The sequence below is a fragment of the Ambystoma mexicanum genome, chromosome 8, assembly GCF_040938575.1.
Source record: "Ambystoma mexicanum isolate Mex_15411 chromosome 8, UKY_AmexF1_1, whole genome shotgun sequence".
In the NCBI taxonomy this organism is placed as follows: Eukaryota; Metazoa; Chordata; class Amphibia; order Caudata; family Ambystomatidae; genus Ambystoma; species Ambystoma mexicanum.
The window spans coordinates 70,355,984-70,368,972 of NC_090929.1; positions in this window are offsets into that span (position 1 = coordinate 70,355,984).

Here is a 12,989-nt window from a genome sequence, read left to right on the forward strand (position 1 = left end):
CACACACAAGCACAGGCACACACAACCACAGGAACACACAGGCACAGGCACACACAAGCACCGGCACAGGCACACACAAGCACAGGCACAGGCACACACAAGCACCGGCACAGACCAACAGAAGCACCGGCACAGGCACACACAATCACAGGCACACACAAGCACAGGCACACACAAGCACCGGCACAGACACACACAAGCACCGGCACACGCAAGCACTGACACAGGCACACGCAAGCACCGGCACAGACACACACAAGCACCGGCACAGGCACAAACAAGCACCGGCACAGGCACACATAAGCACCAGCACAGGCACACACAAGCACAGGCACTCACAAGCACTGGCACAGGCACACACAAGCACAGGCACACACAAGCACCTGCACAGACACACACAAGCACCAGCACAGGCACACGCAAGCACCGACACAGGCACACACAAGCACCGGCACAGACACACACAAGCACCGGCACAGACACACACAAGCACCGGCACAGACACATACAAGCACCGGCACAGGCACACACAAGCACAGGCACACACAAGCACCGGCACAGGCACACACAAGCACCGGCACAGACACACACAAGCACAGACACACACAAGCACAGGCACACACAAGCACAGGCATACACAAGCACCGGCACAGGCACACACAAGCACCGGCACACACAAGCACAGACACACACAAGCACAGCCACACACAAGCACTGGCACAGGCACACACAAGCACAGGCACACACAAGCACAGGCACAGGCACACACAAGCACCGGCACAGGCACACACAAACACAGGCACACACAAGCACAGGCACAGACACACACAAGCACCAGCACAGACATACACAAGCACCGGCACTCACCCATACAAGCACCGGCACAGGCACACACAAGTACAGGCACACACAAGCACAGGCACACACAAGCACCGGCACAGGCACACACAAGCCCTGGCACAGACACACACAAGCACCGGCACAGGCACACACAAGCACAGGCACACACAAGCACTGGCACAGACCAACAGAAGCACCGGCACAGGAACACACAAGCACAGGCACACACAAGCACAGGCACACACAAGCACCGGCCCTGGCACACACAAGCACCGGCACAGACACACACAAGCACCGGCACAGGCACACACAAGCACTGGCACAGGCACACACAAGCACCGGCACAGACACACACAAGCACCGGCACAGGCACACACAAGCACAGGCACACACAACCACAGGAACACACAGGCACAGGCACACACAAGCACCGGCACAGGCACACACAAGCACAGGCACAGGCACACACAAGCACCGGCACAGACCAACAGAAGCACCGGCACAGGCACACACAATCACAGGCACACACAAGCACAGGCACACACAAGCACCGGCACAGACACACACAAGCACCGGCACAGGCACACACAAGCACTGGCACAGGCACACACAAGCACTGGCACAGACACACACAATCACCGGCACAGGCACACACAAGCACAGGCACACACAACCACAGGAACACAAAGGCACATGCACACACAAGCACCGGCACAGACACACACAAGCACCGGTACAGACACACACAAGCACCGGCACAGACACACACAAGCACAGGCACACACAAGCACCGGCACAGGCACACACAAGCACAAAGACACACAAGCACCGGCACAGACACACAAGCACCGGCACAGGCACAGACAAGCACCGGCACAGGCACACACAAGCACTGGCACAGACACACACAAGCCCCGGCACAGACACACACTCAAGCAATGGCACAGGCACACACAATCACCGGGACGGGCACACACAAGCACCGGCACAGACACACACAAGCACCGGCAGAGGCACACACAAGCACAGGCACACACAAGCACCGGCACAGGTACACACAAGCACCGGTACAGACACACACTCAAGCACTGGCACAGGCACACACAAGCACAGGGACGGGCACACACAAGCACCGGCACAGACACACACAGCCCAGGCACAGACACACACAAGCACCGGCACAGGCACACACAAGCACCGGCACAGACACACACAAGCACCGGCACAGACACACACAAGCACCAGCACAGGCACACACAAGCACTGGCACAGGCACACACAAGCACAGGCACACACAAGCACCGGCACAGACACACACAAGCACTGCCACAGACACACACAAGCACAGGCACATACAAGCACCGGCACAGACACACACAAGCACTGGCACAGACACACACAATCACAGGCACAGGCACACACAAGCACCGGCACACACAAGCACCAGCACAGGCACACACAAGCACCGGTACAGGCACAAACAAGCACCGGCACAGACACACACAAGCACCGGCACAGACACACACAAGCACCAGCAAAGGCACACACAAGCACAGGCACACACAGGCACCGGCACAGGCACACACAAGCACCGGCACAGACACACACAAGCACCAGCACAGACACACACAAGCACCGGCACAGGCACACACAAGCACCAGCACAGGCACACACCAGCACCGGCACAGACACACACAAGCACCGGCACAGACACACACAAGCACTGGCAAAGGCACACACAAGCGCAGGCACACACAAGCACCGGCACAGCACATACAAGCACCAGCACAGACACACACAAGCACCGGCACAGACACACAAGCACCGGCACAGACACACACAAGCACCGGCAAAGGCACACACAAGCACCGGCACAGGCACACACATGCACAGGCACACACAACCACAGGAACACACAGGCACAGGCATACACAAGCACAGGCACAGGCACACACAAGCACCGGCACAGACCAACAGAAGCTCTGGCACAGGCACACACAAGCACAGGCACACACAAGCACCTGCACAGGCACACACAAGCACCGGCACAGACACACACAATCACCGGCACAGGCACACACAAGCACAGGCACACACAACCACAGGAACACAAAGGCACATGCACACACAAGCACCGGCACAGACACACACAAGCACCGGTACAGACACACACAAGCACCGGCACAGACACACACAAGCAGAGGCACACACAAGCACCGGCACAGGCACACACAAGCACAGGCACACACAAGCACAAAGACACACAAGCACCGGCACAGGCACACACAAGCACCGGCACAGGCACACAAGCACTGGCACAGACACACAAGCACCTGCACAGGCACACACAAGCACCGGCACAGGCACACACAAGCACTGGCACAGACACATACAAGCCCCGGCACAAACACACATTCAAGCACTGGCACAGGCACACACAAGCACCGGGACGGGCACACACAAGCACCGGCACGACACACACAAGCACCGGCAGAGGCACACACAAGCACAGGCACACACAAGCACCGGCACAGGCACACACAAGCACTGGCACAGACACATACAAGCCCCGGCACAAACACACATTCAAGCACTGGCACAGGCACACACAAGCACCGGCACAGACACACACAAGCACCGGCAAAGGCACACACAAGCACCGGCACAGGCACACACATGCACAGGCACACACAACCACAGGAACACACAGGCACAGGCATACACAAGCACAGGCACAGGCACACACAAGCACCGGCACAGACCAACAGAAGCTCTGGCACAGGCACACACAAGCACAGGCACACACAAGCACAGGCACACACAAGCACCTGCACAGGCACACACAAGCACCGGCACAGACACACACAATCACCGGCACAGGCACACACAAGCACAGGCACACACAACCACAGGAACACAAAGGCACATGCACACACAAGCACCGGCACAGACACACACAAGCACCGGTACAGACACACACAAGCACCGGCACAGACACACACAAGCAGAGGCACACACAAGCACCGGCACAGGCACACACAAGCACAGGCACACACAAGCACAAAGACACACAAGCACCGGCACAGGCACACACAAGCACCGGCACAGGCACACAAGCACTGGCACAGACACACAAGCACCTGCACAGGCACACACAAGCACCGGCACAGGCACACACAAGCACTGGCACAGACACATACAAGCCCCGGCACAAACACACATTCAAGCACTGGCACAGGCACACACAAGCACCGGGACAGGCACACACAAGCACCGGCACGACACACACAAGCACCGGCAGAGGCACACACAAGCACAGGCACACACAAGCACCGGCACAGGTACACACAAGCACCGGCACAGACACACACTCAAGCACTGGCACAGCACACACAAGCACCGGGACGGGCACACACAAGCACCGGCACAGACACACACAAGCCCAGGCACAGACACACACAAGCACCGGCACAGGCACACACAAGCACCGGCACAGACACACACAAGCACCGGCACAGACACACACAAGCACCAGCACAGGCACACACAAGCACTGGCACAGGCACACACAAGCACATGCACACACAAGCACCAACACAGACACACACAAGCACTGGCACAGACACACACAAGCACAGGCACATACAAGCACCGGCACAGACACACACAAGCACTGGCACAGACACACACAATCACCGGCACAGGCACACACTAGCACCGGGACACACAAGCACCAGCACAGGCACAAACAAGCACCCGCACAGGCACAAACAAGCACCGGCACAGACACACACAAGCACCGGCACAGACACACACAAGCACCAGCAAAGGCACACACAAGCACAGGCACACACAGGCACCGGCACAGGCACACACAAGCACCGGCACAGACACACACAAGCACCAGCACAGACACACACAAGCACCGGCACAGGCACACACAAGCACAGGCACACACAAGCACCGGCACAGGCACATAAAAGCACCGGCACAGACACACACAAGCACTGGCACAGACACACACAAGCACCGGCACAGGCACACACAAGCACCGGCACACACAAGCATCAGCACAGGCCCACACAAGGACCGGCACAGGCACACACAAGCACGGGCACAGACACACATAAGCACCGGGTCAGGCACACGCAAGCACCAACACAGGCACACACAAGCACCGGCACAGGCACACACAAGCACCGGCAAAGGCACACACAAGCACAGGCACACACAAGCACCGGAACAGGCACACACAAGCACCGGCACAGGCACACACAAGCACCAGCACAGACACACACAAGCACTGGCACAGGCACATACAAGCACCGACACAGGTACACGCAAGCACTGGCACAGACACACACAAGCACGGGCACAGACACACATAAGCACCGGGTCAGGCACACGCAAGCACCAACACAGGCACACACAAGCACCGGCACAGGCACACACAAGCACCGGCAAAGGCACACACAAGCACAGGCACACACAAGCACCGGAACAGGCACACACAAGCACCGGCACAGGCACACACAAGCACCAGCACAGACACACACAAGCACTGGCACAGGCACACACAAGCACCGACACAGGTACACGCAAGCACTGGCACAGACACACGCAAGCACGGTCACAGGCACACACAAGCACAGGCACACACAAGCACTGGCACAGGCACACACAAGCACAGGCACCCACAAGCACCGGCACAGACACACACAAGCACCGGCACAGACACACGCAAGCACTGACACAGGCAAACACAAGCACCGGCACAGACACACACAAGCACAGGCACACACAAGCACAGGCACACACAAGCACCTGCACAGGCACACGCAAGCACTGACACAGGCAAACACAAGCACCGGCACAGACACACACAAGCACCGGCACAGACGCACACAAGCACAGGCACAGACACATACAAGCACCGGCACAGGCACACATAAGCACAGGCACACACAAGCACTGACACAGGCACACACAAGCACCGGCACAGACACACACAAGCACCGGCACAGGCACACACAGGCACACACAAGCACAGGCACTCACAAGCACCGGCACAGGCACACACAAGCACAGGCACACACAAGCGCCTGCACAGACACACACAAGCATCAGCACAGGCACACGCAAGCACTGATACAGGCAAACACAAGCACCGGCACAGACACACACAAGCACCGGCACAGGAACACACAAGCACAGACACATACAAGCACTGGCACAGGCACACACAAGCACAGGCACACACAAGCACCGGCACAGGCACACACAAGCACCGGCACAGACACACACAAGCACAGGCACACACAAGCACAGGCACACACAAGCACCGGCACAGCCACACAGAAGCACCAGCACAGGCACACACAAGCACAGGCACACACAAGCACAGGCACACACAAGCACCGGCACAGGCACACACAAGCACCGGCACAGGCACACACAAGCACAGACACACACAAGCACAGCCACACACAAGCACCGGCACAGGCACACACAAGTACAGGCACACACAAGCACAGGCACAGACACACACAAGCACCGGCACAGGCACACACAAGCACAGGCACACACAAGCACAGGCACAGACACACACAAGCACCAGCACAGACACACACACGCACCGGCACACACCCATACAAGCACCGGCACAGGCACACACAAGCACAGGCACACACAAGCACAGGCACAGACACACACAAGCACCAGCACAGACACACACAAGCACCGGCACACACCCATACAAGCACCGGCACAGGCACACACAAGCACAGGCACACACAAGCACAGGCACACACAAGCACCGGCACAGGCACACACAAGCACCGGCACAGACACACACAAGCACCGGCACAGGCACACACAAGCACAGGCACACACATGCACCGGCACAGACCAACAGAAGCACCGGCACAGGCACACACAAGCACCGACACAGGCACAACAAGCACCGGCACAGACACAGACAAGCACTGGCACAGGCACACACAAGCACCAACACAGGCACACACAAGCACCGGCACAGGCACACACAAGCACAGGCACACACAAGCACCTTCACAGGCACACACAAGCACCGGCACAGGCACACATAAGCACCAGCACAGACACACACAAGCACAGGCACACGCAAGCACTGACACAGGCACACGCAAGCACCGGCACAGACACACACAAGCACCGGCACAGGCACAAACAAGCACCGGCACAGGCACACATAAGCACCAGCACAGGCACACACAAGCACAGGCACTCACAAGCACTGGCACAGGCACACACAAGCACAGGCACACACAAGCACCTGCACAGACACACACAAGCACCAGCACAGGCACACGCAAGCACCGACACAGGCACACACAAGCACCGGCACAGACACACACAAGCACCGGCACAGACACACACAAGCACCGGCACAGACACATACAAGAATCGGCACAGGCACACACAAGCACAGGCACACACAAGCACCGGCACAGGCACACACAAGCACCGGCACAGACACACACAAGCACAGGCACACACAAGCACAGGCACACACAAGCACCGGCACAGACACACAGAAGCACCAGCACAGGCACACACAAGCACCGGCACAGGCACACACAAGCACCGGCACACACAAGCACAGACACACACAAGCACAGCCACACACAAGCACCGGCACAGGCACACACAAGCACAGGCACACACAAGCAGAGGCACAGGCACACACAAGCACCGGCACAGGCACACACAAGCACAGGCACACACAAGCACAGGCACAGACACACAAGCACCAGCACAGACATACACAAGCACCGGCACTCACCCATACAAACACCGGCACAGGCACACACAAGTACAGGCACACACAAGCACAGGCACACACAAGCACCGGCACAGGCACACACAAGCCCCGGCACAGACACACACAAGCACCGGCACAGGCACACACAAGCACAGGCACACACAAGCACCGGCACAGACCAATAGAAGCACCGGCACAGGCACACACAAGCACAGGCACACACAAGCACAGGCACACACAAGCACCGGCCCTGGCACACACAAGCACCGGCACAGACACACACAAGCACCGGCACAGGCACACACAAGCACTGGCACAGGCACACACAAGCACCGGCACAGACACACACAAGCACTGGCACAGGCACACACAAGCACAGGCACACACAACCACAGGAACACACAGGCACAGGCACACACAAGCACCGGCACAGGCACACACAAGCACAGGCACAGGCACACACAAGCACCGGCACAGACCAACAGAAGCACCGGCACAGGCACACACAAGCAAAGGCACACACAAGCACCGGCACAGACACACACAAGCACCGGCACAGGCACACACAAGCACTGGCACAGGCACACACAAGCACTGGCACAGACACACACAATCACCGGCACAGGCACACACAAGCACAGGCACACACAACCACAGGAACACAAAGGCACATGCACACAAAAGCACCGGCACAGACACACACAAGCACCGGTACAGACACACACAAGCACCGGCACAGACACACACAAGCACAGGCACACACAAGCACCGGCACAGGCACACACAAGCACAGGCACACACAAGCACAAAGACACACAAGCACCGGCACAGGCACACACAAGCATCGGCACAGGCACACACAAGCACTGGCACAGACACACAAGCACCGGCACAGGCACACACAAGCACCGGCACAGGCACACACAAGCACTGGCACAGACACACACAAGCCCCGGCACAGACACACACTCAAGCAATGGCACAGACACACACAAGCACCGGCACAGGCACACACAAGCACTGGCACAGGCACACACAAGCACCGGCACAGACACACACAAGCACCGGCACAGGCACACACAAGCACAGGCACACACAACCACAGGAACACACAGGCACAGGCACACACAAGCACCGGCACAGGCACACACAAGCACAGGCACAGGCACACACAAGCACTGGCACAGACCAACAGAAGCACCGGCACAGGCACACACAAGCAAAGGCACACACAAGCACAGGCACACACAAGCACCGGCACAGACACACACAAGCACCGGCACAGGCACACACAAGCACTGGCACAGGCACACACAAGCACTGGCACAGACACACACAATCACCGGCACAGGCACACACAAGCACAGGCACACATAACCACAGGAACACAAAGGCACATGCACACACAAGCACCGGCACAGACACACACAAGCACCGGCACAGGCACACACAAGCACTGGCACAGACACACAAGCACCGGCACAGGCACACACAAGCACCGGCACAGGCACACACAAGCACTGGCACAGACACACACAAGCCCCGGCACAGACACACACTCAAGCAATGGCACAGGCACACACAATCACCGGGACGGGCACACACAAGCACCGGCACAGACACACACAAGCACCGGCAGAGGCACACACAAGCACAGGCACACACAAGCACCGGCACAGGTACACACAAGCACCGGCACAGACACACACTCAAGCACTGGCACAGGCACACACAAGCACAGGGACGGGCACACACAAGCACCGGCACAGACACACACAGCCCAGGCACAGACACACACAAGCACCGGCACAGGCACACACAAGCACCGGCACACACACACAAGCACCGGCACAGACACACACAAGCACCAGCACAGGCACACACAAGCACTGGCACAGGCACACACAAGCACAGGCACACACAAGCACCGGCACAGACACACACAAGCACTGCCACAGACACACACAAGCACAGGCACATACAAGCACCGGCACAGACACACACACAAGCACTGGCACAGACACACACAATCACAGGCACAGGCACACACAAGCACCGGCACACACAAGCACCAGCACAGGCACACACAAGCACCGGCACAGGCACAAACAAGCACCGGCACAGACACACACAAGCACCGGCACAGACACACACAAGCACCAGCAAAGGCACACACAAGCACAGGCACAGGCACACACAAGCACCAGCACAGGCACACACCAGCACCGGCACAGACACACACAAGCACCGGCACAGACACACACAAGCACTGGCAAAGGCACACACAAGCGCAGGCACACACAAGCACCGGCACAGCACATACAAGCACCGGCACAGACACACACAAGCACCGGCACAGACACACAAGCACCGGCACAGACACACACAAGCACCGGCAAAGGCACACACAAGCACTGGCACAGGCACACACATGCACAGGCACACACAACCACAGGAACACACAGGCACAGGCACACACAAGCACAGGAACAGGCACACACAAGCACCAGCACAGACCAACAGAAGCTCTGGCACAGGCACACACAAGCACAGGCACACACAAGCACAGGCACACACAAGCACCGGCACAGGCACACACAAGCACCGGCACAGACACACACAATCACCGGCACAGGCACACACAAGCACAGCCACACACAACCACAGGAACACAAAGGCACATGCACACACAAGCACCGGCACAGACACACACAAGCACCGGTACAGACACACACAAGCACCGGCACAGACACACACAAGCACAGGCACACACAAGCACCGGCACAGGCACACACAAGCACAGGCACACACAAGCACAAAGACACACAAGCACCGGCACAGGCACACAAAAGCACCGGCACAGGCACACAAGCACTGGCACAGACAAACAAGCACCGGCACAGGCACACACAAGCACCGGCACAGGCACACACAAGCACTGGCACAGACACACACAAGCCCCGGCACAGACACACAATCAAGCACTGGCACAGGCACAGGCACACACAAGCACCCGGACGGGCACACACAAGCACCGGCACAGACACACACAAGCACCGGCACAGACACACACAAGCACCGGCAGAGGCACACACAAGCACAGGCACACACAAGCACCGGCACAGGTACACACTCAAGCACTGGCACAGGCACACACAAGCACCGGGACGGGCACACACAAGCACCGGCACAGACACACACAAGCCCAGGCACAGACACACACAAGCACCGGCACAGGCACACACAAGCACCAGCACAGACACACACAAGCACCGGCACAGACACACACAAGCACCAGCACAGGCACACACAAGCACAGGCACATACAAGCACCGGCACAGACACACACAAGCACTGGCACAGACACACACAATCACCGGCACAGGCACACACTAGCACCGGCACACACAAGCACCAGCACAGGCACACACAAGCACCGGCACAGGCACAAACAAGCACCGGCACAGACACACACAAGCACCGGCACAGACACACACAAGCACCAGCAAAAGCACACACAAGCACAGGCACACACAGGCACCGGCACAGGCACACACAAGCACCGGCACAGACACACACAAGCACCAGCACAGACACACACAAGCACCGGCACAGGCACACACAAGCACAGGCACACACAAGCACCGGCACAGGCACATAAAAGCACCGGCACAGACACACACAAGCACCGGCACAGACACACACAAGCACCGGCACAGGCACACACAAGCACCGGCACACACAAGCATCAGCACAGGCCCACACAAGCACAGGCACAGGCACACACAAGCACGGGCACAGACACACATAAGCACCGGGTCAGGCACACACAAGCACCAACACAGGCACACACAAGCACCGGCACAAGCACACACAAGCACCGGCAAAGGCACACACAAGCACAGGCACACACAAGCACTGGAACAGGCACACACAAGCACCGGCACAGGCACACACAAGCACCAGCACAGACACACACAAGCACTGGCACAGGCACACACAAGCACCGACACAGGTACACGCAAGCACTGGCACAGACACACGCAAGCACGGGCACAGGCACACACAAGCACAGGCACACACAAGCACTGGCACAGGCACACACAAGCACAGGCACCCACAAGCACCGGCACAGACACACACAAGCACCGGCACAAGCACACGCAAGCACTGACACAGGCACAACAAGCACCGGCACAGACACAGACAAACACTGGCACAGGCACACACAAGCACCGGCATAGACACACACAAGCACTGGCACAGACACACACAAGCACAGGCACATACAAGCACCGGTACAGACACACACAAGCACAGGCACACACAAGCACCGGCACAGGCACACACAAGCACAGGCACACACAAGCACAAAGACACACAAGCACCGGCACAGGCACACACAAGCACCGGCACAGGCACACACAAGCACTGGCACAGACACACAAGCACCGGCACAGGCAAACACAAGCACCGGCACAGGCACACACAAGCACTGGCACAGACACACACAAGCTCCGGCACAGACACACACTCAAGCACTGGCACAGGCACACACAAGCACCGGGACGGGCACACACAAGCACCGGCACAGACACACACAAGCACCGGCACAGGCACACACAAGCACAGGCACACACAAGCACCGGCACAGGTACACACAAGCACCGGCACAGACACACACTCAAGCACTGGCACAGGCACACACAAGCACCGGGACGGGCACACACAAGCACCGGCACAGACACACACAAGCCCAGGCACAGACACACACAAGCACCGGCACAGGCACACACAAGCACCGGCACAGAAACACACAAGCCCAGGCACAGACACACACAAGCACCGGCACAGGCACACACAAGCACCGGGACGGGCACACACAAGCACCGGCACAGACACACACAAGCACCGGCACAGACACAGACAAGCACCAGCAAAGGCACACACAAGCACAGGCACACACAGGCACCGGCACAGACACACACAAGCACCGGCACAAGCACACGCAAGCACTGACACAGGCACAACAAGCACCGGCACAGACACAGACAAACACTGGCACAGGCACACACAAGCACCGGCACAGACACACACAAGCACTGGCACAGACACACACAAGCACAGGCACATACAAGCACCGGTACAGACACACACAAGCACAGGCACACACAAGCACCGGCACAGGCACACACAAGCACAGGCACACACAAGCACAAAGACACACAAGCACCGGCACAGGCACACACAAGCACCGGCACAGGCACACACAAGCACTGGCACAGACACACAAGCACCGGCACAGGCACACACAAGCACCGGCACAGGCACACACAAGCACTGGCAC